Source organism: Neopsephotus bourkii, unplaced genomic scaffold (assembly GCF_033783945.1).
Source record: "Neopsephotus bourkii isolate Nb327-2 ecotype Australia unplaced genomic scaffold, CSIRO-AGI_Nbou_v1 NB_678, whole genome shotgun sequence".
In the NCBI taxonomy this organism is placed as follows: Eukaryota; Metazoa; Chordata; class Aves; order Psittaciformes; family Psittacidae; genus Neopsephotus; species Neopsephotus bourkii.
In genome coordinates, this window is record NW_026901177.1 from 2,210,659 (window position 1) to 2,234,430 (window position 23,772).

The window sequence follows — 23,772 nt, forward strand, 5'->3', positions numbered from 1 at the left end:
ATAGAGGAATGAGAGTGGAGCCTTAAATAAAGTGAAAGCCAGGTGGCCCTGGTGGCAATTCTGGTGAAAGATATTTCTGGGGAGAGAAGGAAGTCACAAGATATACCTGAGGGCTGCGGGAGAGGACCCCCCATTAGATCTACTTGCTGATGGTGGTGCCCATCTTCCAGCTAATCTTACTTGGGTGCAATCACACACACCCCCACTGTGTCTCTCTGCAAGTACAAGCCCCTTTAGTGAAAGGGGTGTCTCTACCCAAATTGCTAAACTAGGCATTAGTATGGTCTTGTTTCCCCTATCTTCACCTCCCCAAAGAGCTCTTTGCATGTTCCTGCCCACTACTTGTCACGTAGCCCTGATGGTTCCAGGATGGACTGCCAGGAATCACAGGGAGATTGTGCCAAAACCAGCTGTAAGTGGAACCACTACATAGTTTCAGAAATAAGAGTGACTCTGTCCTCTGTAGGCTTAGTAACTCTTTACCTTGAACCTGTGAAGAGCTCAACGTGCAGGAATCAAGTCAGAGTGAGATAAAGTACGATTCATTTCAGTGGTGTTTTGTATGCAGAGTCTGAGCTCAGGCACACTGTGTTACCAAAAGCTGATAACAAATAGATATGAAACACCTTTGAAATGTTGAAAAGCCCATTTCTTGAATACTTCTAAGCAACACAAATCTTCGTCCTAGACAATCTGCTCCCTTCTCTCTATTTTAATAAGCAAGAAGTATACCATATGGCTGGACAGGATGGGACAAATATTTTCACATTCACACAGCTCAGGAAAAACAGGATGTTGCAAAACTTGAAGAAATCCCAGTTTCAAAATACAGAGATGAACAGAAATCTGAGAGCAGCGAGTTCTCAAGCAAGAGTGTGCTTCTCCCTCTCAGCTGTAGACCCCCGGTTTTTCCCTATAAGCTGCAAGGGGTTCTTGAGCTGTGCCCTTCCAGGGGATGTTTTATTTTTGACCTTCATTGCAAATGCAGCCAGAAGACCAGGTTTCTGTAATGCCAGGCTTTGTTTAACGCAATACGCACTTGCTCTCCCCAGCTGCATTTTCCCTGTGCTCTTTCTGAAGCTGGGTCTGCTGCTGAACTTCTTGTGTAGGTACACTGTGACCCATTTCAGTTCAAATGAATTAGGTTAGCTAAAGCAGTGTAAAATGTAGGTCTCCTGCTATTTCACATTGCTCTGAGTGAAATCCATTGGATGCAGAAGACCAGTCCCTCAGCTGATGTAAGTCAATGTACTTCTTTTGACTTTGATGGAAGCTTGCCTCTCTGTTCCAGTTGGTGCAATCTATCCTGTGTGGTGTCTATTTTAATGGCCTGATAAAACTATTAGTCTCAAGGGAAATGGTAGCTGGTAGCTGTGTGTTTAGCAAAAATCTGCACCCATGCAAATTCCGTAAGTATTTGCTTCAAAGATGTAAACACCACATTACCCAATTAAAGGAGTGTCCTTAATAATTTATCAGGCAATTAAAGCATTCATTGCCCTTTATCCCAGTGAGCTCCACTGGTGATGTATAATCTGAACCCAAGTTAAAATGCTATAATAAGTGAACAGTGATGCAATGCATCAAACATAATGAGAACATTAAGGCAATGAAGGGTGGTTTGTCGAGAATGGCGGATATAGCACAGTAAATGGAGCTAACTTGATTTCTGGAAGTACCACTGCTCTTGAGGAGTGAGGCATGGAGGGGTGGCATCTGGGGAAGAAAACTCAGTAATACATTCCATGGAAAGCTTACCCATTAGACAGTTAAGAGATGGGAAAGATCTGTCTTCCCAGTTGTTATTAATAAGCCTTTTGAGAATGTCATAAGAAGGGGAAACAAGAAACTGAAAGAGAGGGATTATAGCAGAAGTGGTGTTTCAGTTTAGCTTTGACTGCTTGTCTCAGTGCAATATTGCTTTGTACTTGTGTAATGAAAAATGTAAAAGCCAAGGGAGGATGAAAAAAGGAAATGCTTTTGTTACTAATTCTGGCCTGGATGTTTAAAACAAACAAACAAAAAACCCCAAACCCCCAAAAATAACAACCAAAAAACCTACCCCCCTCACCCCCACCCACCCCCCAAACAAAACCAAATAGAAAAAAAAAAACCCAAACCCCAAAGAAAACTAACCAACCAAAAAACCCCAAGAAGTTAGGAGCCCAATCCACATAGGCTTGGACAGTTAATTTCTATTTTGAAAATCTCAGTCCCTGCTGTAAAAATGCCAGAGACTTGGTGGTACCCAAGCTCCTGTCTGTGCTGTTACTTCTGCTGCTGGGAGCTGCTCCTGGCAACATTCTGTGGTGTGAATGTCTACCCAAAGATGTGTAGGTCACGTAGTTTAAATGTGTTGCACTGTGCACAAAGGAGGGATGATGGTTTTGTCTTCCCACTTTCAATAATATTTTGAGGTGGGTGGGAATGATTGAGGGCCACTATTACTTGCTTTTGAAAAATCGTTCTTGAGCCATTCAGTTCTGAAGAAAGATGGGATGGAAGCGAATGGAGATACGAAAATGCTGATGCCACAGTTCCCCTTTCCAGGCTCTGAGGTTCAAACACATTGGTAAGTGATTTGCTTTAATGGGAAAACCCCAAATGAGAGTTGTTCTCTGACCAAGGTTTGAGATGGGCTGCACAAATATTCACAACTACTTGGCTGTGGACATGAATGTTGCGTGTTTTGGAAACAGGTTTGCATAATACTGCTTTTTGTGGGTGATCTTTGCTCTTTCTATGATGACAACCATTATTTGCTAGTTTATGAAAGACCTGCCCTGTTCAAGGCACTGTTCCATACTTGCTGTTTTATTTGTCAGCCTTTGTAGACCTGTATGACACCTGGGGAAACTACAGCTATTAATACTGGAGTCTTAGCACAGCATCTTTCATTAAAAGAAACTAGCCAACAAAAAGGCATGTTGTGGAGTCCACTGCATACAGCAAGGACAAGGAGGACATAGGTTGTATTCCAGCCTCAGTTACTGACTTGCTTCCTAAGCTTGGGCACTTTGTGCTATTATTATTTCTCCTTTGCTTATTTGGTCTCTTGTGAACTCTTTGGCGAACAAAAAGCTGCTTGCTGCAAGATTGCGTGGTGCTTAGTGGTGTTGCTATACTGCAATTTGTAATAATAGCAGGGAGGGCTCTTGGATAGTGAGCTTTATATTAACTAATTTGGAGTGGATCATATGAGCTGGAACAATGTAACTGAATGCAGGGCTCATCTTTTCCCCATCACTTGCAGTATATATTAATTCCATTTATTTCTATAGCTGTTCTTTCTCCTTCATATGAAGCAAAGGAGAAGTCAGCCTCTTATTACAAACTGCCCAAGACCTTTGGGGCTAGGATCTGCTCTTACTACAGATCAGAAAGCTTCTGCAGTTGTTGGTAGCCTCTAGAAGAAGCTAGTTGCAGACGTACGTGCAGCTCTGCTGCTCTAGCCTGCCCAGCAGCACTGATGCTGGTGCACTGCCCTTCCTGACCTCCCTGGAGAAATAGGCTGGGGATCTGGACACTTCTTAGCAATCCTTGTTCTAGTTTAAAGAATAAATGCATCAAAGATTTAGAATCAACTTTTTCATTGAACAAAACTTCAGGACAAAAGAATACATTTGGATAAAAACATGTGACACAAAACCAATAGTATAATATGCTTTTAATGGGATACTTAATGCAAATAACATTTGTTGGTTTCCCTCATCTGGCTTTTTTAGCTCTTTGTTGTAGGTTAAAGCAGGCATCTCTCTCAGTTTCAGAAAGAAAGGCACACAGAAAAAGCGATCTCTGTTTCTGCTGTTAGGGAGCCTGCGTGTCCTTGTCTTTCCCTCTTGCTTGGTTCTCTTCTTTTTGCACATGAGTATTTTGATGCTGTTCATCCCAACGGGGAACTACAGCTGTTCTTTCCCTTCTCTTCATTCTGGTCATTTGTCTGACATTTCTACTGTCTAACTTTCCCCTTCCTGGATTCAGTCTGCTTTTCTTTGCACCCTTTTGAAGGCAAAGCAGTAAGACCTTTTGTACTGCTATGAGACTTTAAAAAAAAAACACCTCAAAAACCCAAACCCAGGCTCTTTAGCATAGTCATAAGCATTTTCTCTTGAATTAAGATGCTTAAATGAGAAACGGCTTACGTGGTTTACTGATACACCACCTCACTGTAGTATTACAGGGACTGTTGAAGGTCCCTCTGCAGCTAGATACTGCTGTTATTTCGTTTGTATAACTGCTATTGCTTGGCATAAAACTTAGAAGATAACCTGAATCAAACCCAAAGATCCAATATCCTATTCTCAGAAAATCAGGGAAAACTAAGCTCTAAATTTACTGTGAAAATATTTGATTTGTGATGAAATTTTTTTGGGGGGCGGGGGGTGCTGGGGTGTCAAATGGTGAAGGAATTGCTGCCTTGCAGAAACCACAAGAACTTCAGTAGCTTATAAGAGAAGTGTTCTTTTTGATGACTGCCTGAATTCTCGTCATGTCAAATAATTTATGCTAATTAAATGCTGATGGAATCTGAATAAGCATATTGATGGAAGATATATTTGAGATACTGTTATTAATTCATCATTCAGTAGCTAGTGCGTGAAATAAGACATTCCTAGCCTCTGATTCAGGACATTTCATTTTCAACATTATTAAGATGTCTGTCTCCTACAGAAACAACCCTTTAATCTACTGTTAAAAAAAAAAACAAAACAAAACAACAAAATAAAACTCAAAAAACCCCAAACAAACCAAACCCCAAGAAAATTCAATCAAAGCAACAATAACAAAAACAGACCCCAAAATCTCCACAACAATACAAAAACAAAGAGACCTCACCAAAAACCTCACTGGAAGCAGCCTAGTTGAACAGCTCTGGAGCAGTAATTGTTTACACGCTTTCTGTGTGATAGCACATACTAATCACAGTTCTCCAGGCAAACAGACAAAACCCCTACATTTAAAAATTGTTTCAGCATTCAAGTATGAAGAAGGAGAACCTCTAAGCTCAACAGCATGTGCATTATTGGACCTCAAGCTTACATTTTGGTAAGTGTAAGGGCATGGCAACCTTTCTAGAACTACGCTTTGTACCTAAATCCTCACCCTTAGTGAGCTGTGGCCAGAACTCAGCATCCTCCATCCAGCCTGGTACGATCTGAGGCTCCCTGCAAACTTGTCCTTATGACAGGTGATGTTGGGACACTGGTGGTGTCCTCTTGATGTAGATGGCGTGGTGCTGTTCCTGCAGGCAGCCAGAGGCCTCAGAGGTGGTCCTGTGCCCCTGCAGAGCCTCTCTTGCCAAGGTTTCCACTAGTACCAGTGCTTGGGCGTTAGCATTGGCTGATCCTGACCTGCCACCAAAGGGACTTCAGCAGCTGAAAGCGTGGAAAAGAGTCAACCTTTCCTCAGCCATTGGCTCACCACTTCTCTTGCATAATGGCATAACTATAAGCAGCTACACCTATGCAAAAGTTTGAATACATTCACCCAAGTCTTACTTTCAGCTTCCTCCCCTCTATAAAAGCGTCATTGCCCAAGGAGGTGGGGAAGCATTGATGTTGGCAAGTTTTACGTTAATGCATAAGGATGTTCACACTTTCCTCATCACTGCATTGAGCCCTGGGGATGAGTTCAGAAAAGATAAACTTAATGATGAGCTTCTCTGAGACAATTACAGATGTAATAGGGAATGTAATGAGATAAACAATAAAAATCAAGGTGAAATTTCCCAACTGAGTGAAGATGAACCAACTGTGAGCACTGCTGAAGGAAGCTTTCCCTTCCTCTGCTCCTAGGCATGCAGGTTTTGCCACTTTCTTTACCACATATCATCACCTGGACGGCAAGCTGAGTTGTCTTTAGAGGTATGGGGTTTGTTTTCAGGTAGATCACTGAGTTTAAGTCAGTGGGAGATTTTTGTTCTTGCTTAAGACGCAGTGAAGTTGTAGCATTGCTAAACCGTGCTGTACAACTGAAAGCATAATGTGGCAAATGGTAACTCTATAGGCTGGATATATGGGCATATGTGACAGATATGCTTTTTCTCTCTGGTGGGGAAAGCTTCGCAGTGCTCATAACTAGAGCTATTAAATATTAGGTTTCAAGCCTCCAGGAACCTTCATGTTGCACCATTGAGAGAGAAATTAAAATCTGGGAAGAGGTTTCTTTGAGCATCTGCATGGAAAGGACAGAGGTGCTCCAGGTTGCAAATAGCCACTTTTCCCTTCTGCTCCCTGAGACTTAACAACCTCAGAGTCATTCTGCATTTTGCTCACAACTGTTCAAACTGGTGAATTCTTTTATTTAAATGTAATTCATGTGGCTTCTCAAATGGAAGCTGGAAACCTTTCCTCGTGACTCCACCAGGAAGCTGAGAAAAAATTGTTTTTAGCCTACTGTGTTTTGCTGAGGTGATCATCTTATTCAAGTAGGTATGAAAGAGGTCTGAAAAGAGTTTGTCTGTTTGTATACAGCAGGAGAGGAGGCTGCTTACTTTAACTCCCAATTAAGGCTGTGCCTGGGAAAGGCTCTGATTATCCCAAAGATAAACAGATACAAAGATAAAAGATACAACCTGCCTCTTTATGTTAATGATGGTGTCTGGCCCAGCTCTTGGCAGTTGTAATGGGCAGCTCTATGTAAGACACACGGTACTAGAGATGTTCAGGAATTGCTCTTTGCCCCCAGGCCATTTGAATTGCTGGAAGTTTGGCTAGAAAAGGCCCTCACAGGAGATATAGCCAGGAGGTACCTGCATCTCACACTGGTTTCACTCATGGTCTTGGGCATCTGTATAGCCTGCAAACCTGTGTTTTCCCTCCTTAGCTATCATTCTTTAGCATTAAGATGTTTTCATGATAGTCAGGCTTGTGAATATTGCTTTCTAGGGCTGTTATTTGCCTTTGGCTTCTTCACATCCTAGGGTGGTGTGTGGTGCATGATCAGCAGCTGTGCAGTCTGTAGAGCAAAGCACAAGAACTTTTTAGCTTCTACATCACATTCACATCCTTTTTGTTTTTGCATTGCTGTGGTTTTATGTATATCCACTTGCCCAGGGACTTGTAATCTTATTTGTAATATATTGTTTTAATTATTTTCTGTGAAGATGCCCAGAGACCTTGGGGTATTGAGACACAAATACATCATTTATTAATTATTCATTATTGCTAACTACTTGCTACAATGTAGTTGCCTGCCATAATGTGTCTGGGTGAACCATCTCCCAAGGATAAGAGGGTAGCTGCTTTATTTGCCAACTATTTCTTGGTCAAGGGTAAGATTGCTAAAAGAACTGGGAGGAAAAATAGCTACATTTTGCTAAGAACTCTTTTTCTGATGTGAATGTCTAAGAGTTGACCTAAAAATCATCAGATGAAACATAGGCTCCGTAATCAACATCTAGCGATCATAACCTGTTGATGATTTGTCTCAGAATTGCCTGGAGAAGAATTTACCAGGTGGGTAGAAGGGTGGCTTTACTTGCCCTGGTTATCATTGACTTTTCCACTGAAGAAAAGTCTGTCTTTCCTCTGCAGTTTCACCTAGTGCACAGGTAGTTGACTTCCCTGCATTTTGTTTGAAATGCAGAAATAAACATAGAAGTGTTAAAAATAGAAATAACCCTGAGCTGAAATAGTTTCCCCTTCCTGGCTGACTGCTCGCACACCAGACTTCAGTCATATTTCAGCTGAGGTTGTTGAGGCTGGAGCTACCCAGTGCTAATCTTGGTGATTGTTTTATCAGAGAGATACTTTGTCCCAATTTTCCAAGGGTTTTTACTCATTGCTTGTCTCTCTGTGATCTAATTTCCATGATTGCCCTACACTGATTGTGACAAAAGAAAACCTCCAAATACCACCCTGCCTGATTTCCAAAGCAGGAGACGCATGTCCTTGATCAAAACACAGTGACCTCAGCCTGCTTTCCTCCTTTATGTTGTACCCCTTGGTACCAGGGAGTAATTGCGTGGTTTAAAACTCATGTTATGTTAAGGGTCTGTTAGTGTTATGTTAAAGCCCTGGTCCTGGTGGGGGCTCTGGTCCTCTCTACGTGTGGCTATGGGTCAAGTGGGATGTCATTTGGTGCAGCTGCTGCTGGGGAACAGGCTGCTTTATAACTGGCTAAATACAACGTTGATGTGTGACAGTTTTTAACAAGGTCCTTTCAGCTTTTGTCAAGGTCCTTTGAAACCTCAGGGAAGGTTTAACAGGCTACAGGAGATCCGTTTTGGTGTTCTGTTTAAAATAATAGTTGCTGAACTTTCAATTTTTAGCTTGAGAGGAAACCTCTTAACTAGTTAATTGATTGGTAATGGGTCAGAGTGGTTGAAATACCTCAGGTGGATTGATGCAACCAGACTTTCTGGGGATGGGAAGACAGACTGAAGGGGTTGGAGGTGGAGGAGAGCTGCTTGTGGTATCTAGTGACAGCATTTTGTCCTCACAAAAATGTCTCATCAGGGACTGTTGCAGCAACCTGAATTTGTGTGTGCACTTCTGGAAATAAAGATCCCCACACACGAAAATCATTGCAGGCTTCTGGGCAATGTCGTGACTAGCAGGTCCAGTGAGACTGCTTTTAAAGTGTCTTCAGATAATTTCTGGGAGCTCTCATACTGAGAGGAAACCTCTTTGGCTTCATCAAAAATCCCCATGAGACGCTGTGGTCACCCTGATTGCTCAAAGAATTTTTGCCTGTACTTGATCAATGTGTTGGATTGCTACAGTAATCAGGGAAATGAAGTCTTTAGCAATATGGGCAGATTTTCTGACAGTCCTGGAGTGGGCAGAGAGGAAGTTTGGGTAAAAAATCCTGCACTGGAAAGGTAAATTGAGCACTTGGAATTTCTATCAGCTGTTTAATGGAAGACAGCTCAATCAGTGGCAGGATCAATCCCTATAGATTGAGCCCATGGCTATTATCAACTTTTCCTACGTCCTTGATACTTGTAAATTTAACTCCATCTGTCAATTTTAAATGAAAGGAACAGCAGTGCTGCAGAGAAAGGAAACAAAACACTTTCTTATAATGTTTTTTTAGTACACTCCTGCATGACATTTAGCTTCTGCCTGTTGTTTCTGCAGATCTGTAGCTTGAATTTGTACTTCACTTTCTGCGGTTGAGCACAGTCACAGCACAATACAGCTAAGATGTACCTGTCTCTGCCCCTCCATATAGTTACAAAATCCACTTTGCAAACACTTTGAAGAAAATGTTCTTGGAAGATCACAGCCCATTACACATGGTTGTGAATCTCTCTAGCAGAATTGCAGATACATTAAATGGTTATCATCTTAGACATTTTGCAGGGTAATTCTCTCTTTTATGCTCTCTCCAGTTCTCCCAGTTCTACTTTCACACAACTCCAAGAGAGTAAGACTCAAGTGTTTTCAGTATTTTGTTGATCTGCCTGGAGAGTTCTAGAAAGCAAGGTGGGAAAGTGCTGCAAAAGTGACTATTGGCACTCTTGCTTGCAGTTGCCAACAGCTTTGGAGCTGTGCTGCTCAGCTGCCACCTCTGAGAGAGCTGTGAAAAGGGGCACCAATGGCCACCCAAAGCAGTCAGGGCGGTGGCTGAGTGTGTTTCTGGAAATAAAGCTCTGGAAGGAGATGGCCTGGAGCTAGGGTGAGGAGACAGAAAAAGCCTCTTTAATGCAAGTTCCAAATTTGGCTGTAGGCGCACAGTGAGTATTTTTAGCTTTCGCGCTCTTCCCGACACTTGGGTGTTAATTTTATAGCACCCCGATCTGTTTGCCTACAACTGTCTGTCTCGCACAGCCCTGCTGATGCTTCGCGTCAAACCAGGCACAAAGCCAATGACTGGAGGCACTGGATATGGCAGCAACAGGAGCATCCTATGCCAAAACCACCTCCTAGACCTGGGTTAATGGAATACTGCTCAAATGCTTGCTGAGCTTAACAAGAAAAAAAAACCACAACAACATGCCCTGGCAACTGAAGGCCTTCCTGTGTAATTGTGTAGAGACTAAAACTGTGCAGAAAGTGATAAACTCTGAGAGTGTCTCAGTATTTATGCAAATGAATACACTATACACTGTTATCAGACATTATCAGATAAATTATCACCCTCTCTATACCTCCCAGTTGTACTATAATCTTTTATAGTGCTGCTCCTCTCCATGCAAGAAGCAATCAGGAACCCGGTGCTTCACGCTGCTTTTCATATAATAAAAGTGCAACATTATTCTGACAGCCTTTCTCTTTGGTGCCCGGGTGCCTGGAGCACATCCAAAGCCGTCTGCCCTGCACCTGCAAGACAAGCACAGCTAATGTGACACTGCATCTGCCTGCTCTGTCCAATGCTCCTCATAAATAAGGAAACAGTTCAGACCGACATCTGTAGAAACTGGATTTTACAAGCCTCTCTACCACATATATTTCAGTCTTTGCTCAAAGGAGAGAGAGAGAAACAAAAGTCTGAAAGGATCCTACCTTTGACGCATGGTTGCCATAGTAAAACTAAACTTCTTCTGTGCAAAGGGTGTGAAAAGGTAAAAGTTTGTACTTAAGGCAAGTAGGTTCATTATAGGAAAAAAATGAGAGGGAAGAGCTGCAGGGAAAGAAAACACTCCTTCAGAAATTTCATCATGGATCATGTGAGACAAATGAGCCATTGAAAAAGGCTTTAACACATTTTAATTTTGTTGCTTTCAACAAGTCTTGCCAAAGTCTGAAACCACAAAGCTTTCAGGCAGAACGTGATAATGATGGAGATGGGGGTCAAAAATGAAGATGATGGAAACTGGACATGATGCAGGGAGTTGGCTTGAAGTTATTTTGTATAAGAGCATTTCTCTCCAAATCCTGCCTGTCTCAGGCTGTCAAGAAGATACATGTATGTGTATAGGATGTGCTCAATAGCACAAGTAGCAGCAGAAGGATATATCACTGATGAATAAAGAACTTTGTAGATAGATACCTGCAGGTTTAACACATAAACAAGCCCTCCTTGGTGTTGTGCATTGCTGCCTGTTGCAATCTTCTAGTGAGCAAAAATGTGGTATATAAAGCTAGCAGCTTTATTCCAGTGTGTAGTTTTCAAATGCATAATTGGTATCAAGTTATGACACTATAAAAGCTAGAAAAAATTGTAACTGGTGATTGGAAAGTATCATCTGCCAAAGAATTTTCCCCTTGGTTTTGTAGAAACCCCAAATTAATTTAGCTGACCATATAGGATGGATGAATGCTACAGCAGCTTACAGCTCTTCCACTTTCTAAGTGCACACAGCTGCCCTCTGTGTTTTCCTCCTGTCCACTCCTCATGGCTATTTTGATCCCAGCCATATTTTACAAGCACCTGGCAAGGTTTGCAAAGTGGCATTACCCTGTACCCAGCCACAAGAGGAGATTGCTTTTCTGTGACTGACGTAGGAGCACTGGAGCATGGGGAATTTTGCTGCAAGGACACAGCATGGAGAGGTTTGGGGATCCTTCCATTGTAAAAGCGAAACAAAATCCATCATCAGGTCTTTTCCCTGTATGAAGGTGGTTTTTATTCAGTCTTTCTATTTGTTACAATACACATATGAAGCCATCCTCCCTTGACCTGTAATAACTGATTGGAGAAGATCATGTGTCACTCGCAGTGATTACAAGGTTGCTTTATTCAGTATGGGACAGATCCTGGAGTTTTCACTCAGATTTTCCTCAGCCACTATTTTTAGCCACAGATCTTTAGAAGAACACATCTGTAATTATAGCTGAGCTAATGTTTACACCATTGTCCCAGCAACCATCCTATTTCCAGGTCCCCTGATTTTGTCTGTCAGAGTGTGCCTGGCTCAAGACCTCATTTTGCCTTGAATGAGCTCAATGGAGGCCAAGATGAAATGTTGTGATTTGACCTGACTCTAATTGAAGTCAATGGAACTTTTCTTTCTCTCTTTTTGTCCATTTAATATACACCAGGGTAGGGTTTTCCAGGCGGTGATAACGTTTGCAGTAGTTCTATGGTGCAGTAAATAAACAGCTAAGCCCACTGTGCCTATAGAAAACAAATTTGTCCCAGTGAGCTTGCTGTGCAGGGCAAAGGTAGCTGCAGTATGTTAAAAAAAGACACTGAAAATAAGGACCTGGAGGTAAGAGCAACAAGCAAGAAACTTTGCTCTGCATGTGCATAGCAACATATTTTTTAGATTATAGAAATTATTTATGAAAAGTATCTGGGGATTTTTAACTGGTACAAATGAAAGGTGTTTGTGTTCCCCTGCCTGCAGTTTGCAGTCTCCAGCTTTTCACCTCCTGCTTGCACAACTTAAAACTGAGCTTTTATCTGAAGAAATGAAATTCAGTAAGGAAATGTTTTTATAAAAGTGATCTGATCCCTGAGACTTGAGGAAAAACATCACAGCTGCAGTAGTTAATATAATTTAAAAGCAGATTACCCTGCATGTGGAAGAAGTACTTTTCATGAGGCTTTCTACTATGTATGGTGTGCACCCTAATTTGTATTAATGGCTCCTAAGGAGCCATCATAGTTTATCAAGAAAGTAAAGTAATATGCATTTTAAAAACACTCTTATAGAGATTTACATCATAAACCTTAATCACTCCAGAATGCAATATTAGCACCCTTACACTCCCAGAAGCAGTCACTCACTTCTGGCAAATTAGATAATTCAAGAAGCCATGAAAAACTTCAGCTTAGAATTGAGCTGTTGTTCAGCCACTCTCTAGGATTTATTTTATACATTAAGGGGCACTTTCCACTTCAGCCTTTGTATAACAAGTGGCTATTTTGTGCCCAGGAGCTTCACTATGATCCCTTCTACAGAAAGCAACCTGTTAAGCTTTAAAGCTCTTTATTTATTTTATAATGGCCTTATATCTCTGGCAATATCTCCCTGCAATTGTCTTGTTAGCCGGATGCTAAGTAAGATGTCAGTATAAACCAGTTTCATGATATCTGTGAAATATTGCTGAAAGATAACAACCTTACTGGGATGATGTTTTTAAATCATGGCAAAAGCCAGTCAGTAGATATATAGCTTCTGTAAAGACAATGGAAAAACTAATACTGTGGACAAGTGGGGCTAGCAGCTGCTTTTCTGCCAGCAAGATGAGATCAAAGTAACTGTGAAAATGAAAATCCAATGATCCTTAATTGTGCTGAAGATTAAGACCCCCATGATACAAAGGCTTGCATGGAATAAGGAAAAAAACATCCTAGGAAATAACTACGTGCTCCAAGTAAAAGGATTAACTGACTTGTCTCTGCCCTAGTCCAGATAATTTTGCTTTAAATGTACTTTGTATTGAGACTGGTCATGTACTTAAAAATGAGTGCTTTATACTTTTCCCCCCTCTGAATTCTAAAGTGATGTTTTCATGCTCTCAACCCTCCATTTTCTGGTTATTCTGTATTTGTAAGTATTATTAGGTGGACAGCCTAAAGTCCCATGTTGGTGTCTGACCATGAAAGGTTGCCTGCCCAGAGGAGGGAAAAAGGATTTAACCACCCAGACCTAACGTCTGCATCAGCATGTGGCAGTGTGCTGCCACAGCACTGCCTGGAAGAAGGCTGTGGGCTTTGTTGGTTTGGTTTTCTCTTTTTCTCTCTTTTTCTTTTTTTTTTCCCCTTTTATATGGTGGGTTGGGGGTGGGGGGTTGGGGCATGGGGAGGTTGGGGTTGGTTGTTTTTACCTTTTTGGGTTTTTTTTTTTTGTTTATTCTTAGACTTGCTTCCCCTGTGGGCTTCTTGTGCTCTTGTGGTTTTACACCCTCCCTGCAACTTCAGATAAAGCCCTCTACAGCACGGTTTTGGGTGAGGGGCTGCAAATATTTGCATATTCCACTGCTATCTAGAGAGAATTAATGAGAACTGAACAGGTTTTAAGTGCACTATACATTTTAGACACTTAGATACCAGAGGGTCTTAGTCAGCTGGAGCAGACTCTGACAGCTAACAGCTGGTGAGGCAAATTGTTCTGAAAGATTAAAAGCCTTAACTTATCTTGAGTGGCACTGTAAACGTCTACCCACCTTTACAGAGCATGTGCTGCGAAAGATCAGCTGTTCACTGTGGTCAAGGGGAACATGTAATGATGGAAAATGGGATTGAAGCAGAGAAGGATAATTTTACCTAGGTGATACGCTCTTTACCTGTGTCTCTTCATGACAGGACAGTGCAAGAAAATGCATGCAAAAGTGAATTATAGCTGAGTGGGGCAAAGTAACAGCTGGCAGAAGACTGCGCTGGCTCTGTCAGTGTTGACCAGTGAGTGCCCAGCAGTAGGTGTATGGCTTGCATTGCCCAAAAGTCATTATCTGCTGGACTGCAGAGGAGTTCCTATGGCAAAAACACATAAAGCTAGTTAGTGTGGAAGTGATTAGTGTAGTACACTGATTGCTTCTCACCTGGGCTACATCACAAATGGGCCACTCCAATGATGTGGATACTGGCTCTGTGGTAGGGGAAAGTTCAGCCAGCTATAGCTGGCAGCAGGATTGTCCTGCCTGGATGCCCAACAGTGAAGGAAAAGCTGGAAAAGGCTGCCTGGGGCTTTTCTGAGTATTTGTTTGGATGGTTTGCTGTTTTTAAAGGGCTGCATAGCAGGGGCTTCAAGGGGCAGGGTCAGGTTGCTGCCTGAGAGGAAAAGGAATGTACTGTCTTTTTTTGTTTCAAACAGCAGAAAAAGCAACTTTCCGTGAGTTTTGTGTATCTTGTTGGGTAGTGAAAACTGAGTTACTGCTTTTGGATCCCCTCTGCCCAGGCTGCATGCTTTCATGCCATGCATGAATTCATTGCAATGGGAGCTTTGCTACAAGGAAAGAAGCAGCCCTGGCTTATCCCCAGCTGAACCAGACTCATTATGTGTTTATAAAAAGGCTAAATGTCCATGAATGCAAGTGCAAATCTGAAAAATTGGGCTGCCTCCAAATGAGCTGCAGCTGCCATTTGGGTAAATGACACAGAGCTTTGTTTTATGGTGGGGAGTGGGAAAGGGGAGGCTTGGGAAACACTGCACTTTCTGAAATCTGTGAAACCTGGCTGGGAGCAGTGCTTGCTTTCCACTGGACAGGCTGGCCCTGAAACACCAGAATCCTGGCTTGGGCCTTGCCTTATAACCCTTTTCATTAGTTCATCAGAGGCAGACAGTGTCAAAGGCCATTTTTAATGTACGTCTGGTCCCTTCAAGGTATGTCTCTAATGAGGTACCTGAAACAAAGCATGTTTACCCTTCTCTCTTGTCTAGTGAGCACCACAGCAGTCTGGGCTTGGGGTGAAGGAAGCCTCCTTCTAATGAGACCACGGGGAGGGAGCAGAGAGGGCAAAGGATGATCTGTGATATTTGGAGGTAGCTGCAGAGGGAGTGGTAGAGACAGGTAGGGGGTGAGTGCAGATGGCAGATAACTTGCACCAGTATTTGTCCTCAGCACATGAGAGAGGAAGGGGAAGCGACTCTCCCACTGACATTTCTTTGCTGAGTAGCCACCCAAAGTGAAAAACAGTCTAGATTCATCTTCCCCTGCCTTTTCCTTGAGTGTCTCTCTAATAGCTGCCCGGGATGGATTTCTAGCTGTGTTAATTACTTCTAATTAGCTACAGCTTTCTGGCCAGTCTTCACCTCTCCCCAGGAGGTGATGCTGTGGTGGGAAGCAGGATGACCCGATCTGAGGCCAAGGAGCTTCTCCTGCTGCTTGTGGCCAGGCACCCCTTGCACATGTCTTCTCCCAGTTCTCAGCACTAGAAGTGCTTTGGGCATCTTAATATCTTTGGATAGATACTCAAGGGAAAAGAAATGCTTTAGTTCTGATAAGATATTATTTTTATATTTGATAATAACTTTGGAAATATGCATATAAAAATAATGGGTTTTCCACATGGGTTTCTTGTCACAGATTTCCTTCAGCTGCCTGATTCTGCTGATCTCAGCTGGAGCATTATGTGAGTTTCTGGGAGCTGTAATAGGAAAACAAACCTTGAACAGGAAGTTTAAAGTGTTCCTGTAAAGAGACAATGCAGTCACAATGAAGTTTCCCTTCCCTCCTACCTTTGTTTTATGTTGTTAAAAAAAAAGATGGTTAAGAGTTTTGGGTGCATTTGGTATCTGTTTACGCAAAATCTAGGGCTTAGCTGTGATCAGATAAAAATAAATCTGGCTTTATTGTTCCTCATTTAAGGGATCGCAGAAAGAGCAGCCATAGCACTGATGCTCAGACATATTAGTGTAAGTCAGACTTTGAAATGAATTCTCTGCAAATTTGCCTGTATGAAGTTTGGCACAAAAGCAAATTTGAAACTTGGCATGGCAACAGTAAAGGGAAACCATTCAGAGATCCAGAGAAAGAACTCTGGCAGCATTTCAGCATTATTTACCTTGATCTAAAATCTCACTTGTGGATACTAGGACTAGTTACAAATATGCTGTGCTCCTCTCTATTCTCCTCCTTCATTAACCTGGTAGTACTCATCAACTGAAAAGCCTGTGGCTCTCATAATCCTCTAATGTCCATCAAAAAAACGTGCTAATTAAATAGGTAACCGAATGGTTGGGTGAGGGAGTGTGATTCCTGAGATGGAGCGGATGTGTCGATGGGTAATGCGAATGCTTTGTTTAATAATATTTAACACAGATAAATTAAATTTTGGAGCAGCCATAAAAAATTCATGTTTCAAGGCTTAAAGTTAATCTCTGTCAGACCTTCATTGGCACAGATTATCCTGCATTTACCAATTAAGGAATTTCTTGTATTTTCTCAGGAAGAATATTGCTGTCTGGCTTTGAAGACAGGACTGTGTCTAGACAGAGCATTTGTCTTTTTGAGGAGGCAGCCCCCACAGGTGCACTGACCTGAGGGGATAAGGCAAAAATGGGTGCAATTCTATGAATGTAGGAGTAGGAGACATTACTTGGGGTTTAGTCATTGTGCTGGGATTTGCGAGACTGACTGCTAACTTTGTTTTAGGCTTCCTGTGTGGTTTTGGACAATACAGGTCATTCTTCTGTGCCTCTGCTCATCTGCTTTCAAATATGAAAATGTCATCCTTCTTCCCACACCTTTTCAGCTGAAACATTGACCCCAAGAGGGATCAGCTCTTTCTATGGGCTGGTACAGTAAGTACTGTACAATCTTGGAAGATTGATTGAATTTGAGAATTTTCATTTTTAGCTGTAATGCTGTTGCTACTCTTGATGATACGGATGACAGCTGTAGCTTTGCATTTGCAGAAATTTATTGGTTTCAGCATTTGTTTTTATGTTTCGCCATCTTATGTTAAAAACTACTTTTCGCACATAATAGCCTGTTTGTTTGATTCTTCAGTTGTGAGGATGGATAGTAACGACAATCAGAAATTAGCAGAAAGTGAAGTAATTGGACAATATCACTAGAATTTGAATGAAGAAATCAGGGTTAATTTATGATAAAATGCTGGTTTTGCGACATATGTTCTGTTCTATTCACACAGATTTGGCAAAAGAGGTACCACAGAGCAAGACACATCTGAAATCTCAGGAGCTGGGGAGATGCTGTCAGATATAATTTGTATCTGCTTTTTCATATCTGGAAATAAAATAAGTTATAGATTAAAAAGATGAGTTAGAGAGCAAAAGGAACTCTGGATAAGCGAATGTTTCCTGGTCATGTGCATATGAAAGCCAGAAATATAACACATAAGAAGTAATAGAAAAAAACCCCACTATCCCTGGAAATGTATGCTTGAGAATCTGAAATGCAGATACTATTTTAGAAAGGGAAGATTTGTGTCTGTATATACTAGGAAATCTTATGAATGAAAATGTTCTGGATTTATGATACTAGCACTATTTAATGGCAGGCAACAAGTTCTTTGAGAAGAGCTAATGATCTGGTTCCGTGATGCTCTGAATACACATCCCTACCCCCACCACCTCCACCCTCCTGAAAAAATACAGTCGGAGAGAAAGAGCTAGAAAAGAGTATGGTCACCAATTACTCTTCCAGCTTTTACTTTCCTGGCCAGGCCACTTCTGCTCTACTTCTCTCCACCCCAGGATACTAGTGATTGCTCAGTCTGCCTCAGACAGCTGCAAAGTTATCATTCAGTACCTCTGATAGGGCAATTCGTTTACAGCTGCTGCTGTCCCAATCTTTCATCCCTCTCTGCTGCTTACACCAAATAGTTTAGAAATATGAATAACCCCTCCAGGAATGTGAAGCAGCCAGAGGGAATGTGTGTGTGCGTGTTTAGTTGCCCAGGTCTGTGCAGGCTTCTCTGTACAAAGCACAATGCCTGTTCTTTGCTCAGCATGCTCCTGGGCTATACCCAGTGTTGGGTCAATGCCCTTGACTCTGCAGGATGGCCAACAGCCTGCAAGAGCAAAGGTGGCTAAAGATTATTGCTTTCATAACAGTATACACTATGTTAACCGGAGCTGGCATGTTTTCTCTTGCTGCACATCACTGGCTTGATACAGTAGGTATCTCTGCATATAAGGAAAATGGAATGCCCAGCAGGATAGTGCAATGGTATCTCAAACGTGGCCAGCTAATTGTTGCCCTGTCCCTCTGAGGCACTGCAAAAATACATATATATCTAGGTGCAAAACTAACACAGCAAACGTGTATGCTTGGGATTCAATTTCTTCTGTGAAAGATATACTCAGACCTGTCAGACTGCAGTTGATTTGCAGTCCTGCTCAGGAGGGACAATAAGTGAAGTGAGAAGTGCCTGTAGGAAGGCTCTGGCTGCAGCAAGGAGCTCAATCCTGACTGAGCACTGGCCAGATGTCTTGATATGATGTGATGCTTATGGGCTTCAGCCCTGTCGAGTTCATTTTCCTGGTAGGTTGCCCTCTGTGCAGGGCCCAGTACCCCTCCAAAGTGCACTGGTGCATTCACAGGGATGGGAGAACTCAGGTGCTGTTTCTCCTCCCATAGCTTGGGCAGTCTCCATGGGGTTGTCCAATGCCTTTTGCAAGTGTTGCACTCATACGTAATGTCTAAATGCATTTAATCGGTCTTTAAGGCTATATGCTTGTCTTCAACCTGGCACAACTGGAGGTTTAATTGGCTACCATAACACACATAAATAATAAAAATATGCCAATTAGATAAAATTATGCTTATTAATTCAGTAACTACTTCGTGTTATGTATCATGCATAAAGGTCTACGAATATTGCTGTATACTAGCTGTGCTGTCTCATAAGCCAAATATACAGATACACATTTGGATCTCATGCTGGGGACTCGCTCCTGTGCCTCTGCTTGAAATGCCAGGTTTTAATCACAAAATATAGAGACTTTTGATTTTAGGTTACACTGTTACAAAACGGGTTTATGTGACCATTTGCAACCTTGAAATTCCTTCACATAAAATCACTTGTCCACATCATGCCTGTTTTCTAACCTGTAGGAAAGGTGCGATGACGGCTAGTTGTTTATAGGGGCTGGCTGAAAATGAAAGACATTTTATTTCATGTTCTCAGTTCTCCATTTGCCAGGGAAGTCTAAAGGTGCTCTTGATGCCAAGCTGCTTTGAAAATATAGCCCTTAATTTTAGCAAGTCTTTGAAGACAAAGTGTCATTATTGTTGGTGTTTCCAGCTTTCAGCAGATCCCCAAATTTGTGATATTGTATTTCTGTCTCCCTCCAGCCAAAATAAGGCAGTGCACAGCCAACTTGTAATGAACAGAAGAGCAAGTTGCTTTGTCATACCTCTGATGAAATACCTGTATTTGAATTTGTATCAACTTAGAGACAAGAATCAGGCTGTTCTTAGTCCAAAACAATTTGTTCATATTTAGTTGACAAACAGGACTATAAAAATTTCTTGTGTTCAGTCTCAGGCTATTGTTGGCACCATGCTCTATAATCTCTTCTATTATCAAACTCCTCCATAAAAATAGCCTTTTTTTTTTTATTGCCCTTCATCACTGAGGGATACTTTTCATATTCTAATCCTTTTAGAGTAAGGTGATTTGACACCTCATATAGTCTTCAAGGCAGAATATATTATGAAGGAAAAATTAAGCAGTAATATTTATTCTCTGATTGCCTTTATAAACTAACACATCTTGGCACACAGCTTTTTTATATCTCTGATGTGTACAAGGGATGAAAGTTATCAGTACAAATAAATGCAAAAGCCATTAAGGATGCTGTTGCAGGTAACTGTGATATTTATTTGTGTACAAATGGGGGGTTTCTAAGGCTTGCAGTATCGTTCAATAGAAATTACAGGGTGGGAGTTTTTTTAGTATTAGCAGTTGTTAAATGTGTCAAAGCCAGTGAAGTCAGAGGAGCTGTACAAAGACAAATGTATGAGAAGCATGACAGCGAGTGAAGCTCACTGATGAATTCTAGTAAGATTGATTGGAAAAGAATCACCTCAACTTCTTGTGTGTTAGTGGATTTTAAATTAATTATATTTTAACTGCTTTGGAGATGGACCCGAGAACAAATTCATGGAGCCCTTTGTAAGTGGCTGTTCTATAAATGAGAGAGGAATAGAGAAGTAATCAGCATTTCAGCTGTGTACAGAATGAAAAATAAATCAAACACTGAAAATATTATTACAATGCCATTAACATAAATCAATTGCATGCTCTATCCTCAGAATCTTTTTTCATTTCTGGTCATCCTATTTCATAAAGTCTTTAATGGATATAAAAAGAGTGTTGAGATTGACAGTGAAAAGCATTAGAGACATGTAGAGATTTTTGTAAGATGGGAGGCGATGAACTGGGACTGCTTATGAAAAACCTTTAGCTCCAGTAAGAGGCTTAAATGCCTCAGCAGAACCAAGGCAGACTGTAGGTACAAAACACTGTTCCTTGACCACCTTAACTACCCCCTAGCCCTTAAGTGTCCCTCAACTCCATAAGCATGTTGGGTTTTTAATTAAAGACCCTAGAGGCTCACAGTGCACCTTCATGTCACCTGTTGCTCCTGCTGTGGGTCACAGAAAGGCTCTCCTGCACTGAGATACATGGCAAGCAAGAATAGCTTGACCTTACTTATGGGACAGATCTAGACTGGGGTTCTAGCCCAGTTGAAACACTGCAAAACATTATTTAAAAAGACAGCTGTCTGAAAGACTGATTGAAGATCTTGGCCTTGACAGTGGTTCTGTGCCACATACCCCTTGGTGGAGGTAGAATTTCAAGCCTTTCGTATCAGTGCCTTATCCAGGTGCCTTTGTATGGGCAGCATCCAGTGCACCACACCAGCTAATTCTGAGGACTTTTGCCCTCTGCTCCCTCTAGAGCCAATTGCTAAAATGAAGCTGCTGGTACTTCTGTATCATTTGCCACATTAAACACATAGATTACTTAATATGAGTGAAAAAAAAAGCCCTAGAAATTTCTATAGGTAAATAGAGCATGCATCAGTTTTACTGAACAAGCTAAATGTTTTAAAGGATGTTATCTCATGCTTTAAGGTACAAGTCAAACATGCAGATGCAGCAGGTTTGGGCAATGGTTCCTTTCATGGCAGATTCCTCTGCAGTTCTGTGCCATCCCCAGAAGGACATGCACAGGCTGGTGGGATCCCCAGGCATGATGCAGCTTGGAGTTCCCACGGGCAGACTTCTTGAGGTGTTTCAGCAAAGGGGAAGGAGACACATTTTCCCTACCATTGAATTTGGGATGGGTTCAGCCCCCTACTCACACAGGTGCTCCTGACACCTCATCTTTCTACTTTTCTCCTTGTCAAATGCAAGAGAGAAAAGAAACAGCATTTCTGAGATATAAATAATGTTTAACAAGTGGGCCTTGGAGTTGCAAAGGAATTCGTGCACTTATGCTTAAATAATTTTGATAGTTGATTTAAAGCCAAATCCTGCTGGCCTTACTGAGGCAATTAGCCTGATTATTGCTGGAGGGATACTCACATAATTAAGGTGAGCATTGTTTGTTCTTTATTCTATAAATCAGCTGTCTGTGCAAAAGTAGTTGACACAGCGTAGTGGTGCTGAGGCAGTACGATGATGGGCACTGAGAAAAACCTTCAAACCCAGACAAAACCTGGTGCCTTTCAAAGAAGGGTAGATTGACAAGCCATCTGCCTGACACTGGTCTGAGTGGAAAGCTAAGACCTGACAGCGAGAGATGTGTCCTTGGCTGTTTTCTCCTTGGGAATGCAACTGTTGTTACTTACCCAGCTTCTCCGAAAGAGGGAACCAGCTAATTAGGTCTACAATTGCCACTTATCAAAAAGAGCATCTGAAGCCTCCCAGTGATATTTTTTCCTTCTCTGTCTGCTATTTCTAAGGCACCTACGAATGTGGTACATAAGTACCATCTGGATACCTGGCTAGTGACCAACAGGCTGTGATATGTGAGGGGTTTTAAATAAAAACAAGAGAGCAGAGAGTAGAAAGAGTCCACAAAGAGGGGAAAGAGTAGACAGCAGCATGTTTTAATGGAGGCTAGAAAAGGTATAAGTGAACTTAGAAACAAAGAGAGACAAAAAAAAATTCCTTTGTCCAAGATTTCCTGCTCAAAAGAGAAGTATGTGAAATCTTCTAGGAACTTTCCTCGGTATATTTATATTGCCTGGGAAGTGTGCTTGCAGACTAGCAGGGCTGCTGCGTTGACTCTAGAGATGAACTCTCACGACAGAGCAGGAAGATCTCTGCAGAGAAAACTTCTTCCTTCTCTGCTAGGAGAACCTCTGCACCTCACACTGGTGCCAGCACTTATTTACATTCATAGCATTGATGTGCTGGGATTTTATTGAGGAAGTGCACAGCTTTGAGATCAAGAGTCTTGGCTTCCTTCTCCCTTACCGTGAATTCAAGAAAATTTATAGTTTTTATTTGGTTCATAGGAAATCAAATAAACCTTACAACATGGGAATTTACCTTTTTGATAGACCTTAGGAGTTATGAATAGCCTACTTCAACGTTATAGTGTGAAGACACTTGTGTCTTCTTGCTGATGATAAATTCACCCCTGCCAGTAGTTTACTGTTTGTGTTAGCACTGTCCCCCAGGTGGGTGTCCGTGTGTTCAGAGAATGATGTTTCAGTTTGTCAGAATGTCTTTGTTGAGAAAACTTCTGTTGCCAAATATTGGGAATTTTCTCTGAATGATTCTGGAGCAGAATTAGGGCTTCTGGTGTGATGACAGAATTTTGCAAGTTCTGTGATGGCTTTTGACAATCCATGTCCCAGCAGGGAAAGACTCCTCACTTGAAACAGTCAACTTCAGCACACAGGAAAAAGGAAAAATAAAACCTGCCTAGAAACTCAAACCTAGTTTCAAAGGGGATCTTCTCTGACTGAGCTGAATTACTGCAGATATCTCTACACAAGCATACTTGTGTAGGGAACCATCTAAAACTGGGCGTACGTAACAAAGACATCCTGTTCACGCTTAATGCACCAGATAAATTGCTTTAAAATGCACAGTTATTTTGTGAGTTCTTAGTGAATAAGTGCATCCACGTATGCATCTCTGAAGAGATTTTTAATTAATTGCTTTCAGTCATTTTCTTCCTGTAAAATTAGAACAATGATGGAATAGAGAGGGTTGTGGAGTTTGGCGGGGGAAAGATTATGCTAATCCACTTGAAATACAACTAAAACAGAAAGCAAGAAGAGATAAAAGCAATTTATTTTTTTTTTTCAAAGCCTGTTTACCTGTGACAAAATCCTCCCCAATCAGCTGCCTACAAATTACTGGATTATCTTAATTAAACTCTACCAAATATGACTTTCTGTGGATTTCACCACCAGAGAGTATGTCTTGTGATGCTTTTTGCAAGATGGGAGAATACATGTTTCATGCAATTAATAATTAGGAGAGCAGCAGAGCTTTT

General features: G+C 41.6%; 1 protein-coding gene and 1 long non-coding RNA gene across 6 annotated transcripts in view; one reads left to right on the plus strand and one right to left on the minus strand.

Moving 5' to 3' along the window:
* LOC133212307 (uncharacterized) overlaps positions 1 to 20,421 on the plus strand; it is a 48,568-nt gene extending 28,147 nt beyond the window's left edge. Inside the window, exons 2-4 of the long non-coding RNA XR_009725452.1 lie at positions 16,726 to 16,855; positions 16,932 to 17,080; positions 17,434 to 20,421. This is a non-coding gene — a long non-coding RNA (uncharacterized LOC133212307). The remainder of the gene's footprint in view (positions 1 to 16,725; positions 16,856 to 16,931; positions 17,081 to 17,433) is intronic.
* KCNMB2 (potassium calcium-activated channel subfamily M regulatory beta subunit 2) overlaps positions 1 to 23,772 on the minus strand; it is a 149,711-nt gene that overhangs the window by 69,911 nt on the left and 56,028 nt on the right. The gene's annotated exons all lie outside the window — the stretch shown is intronic.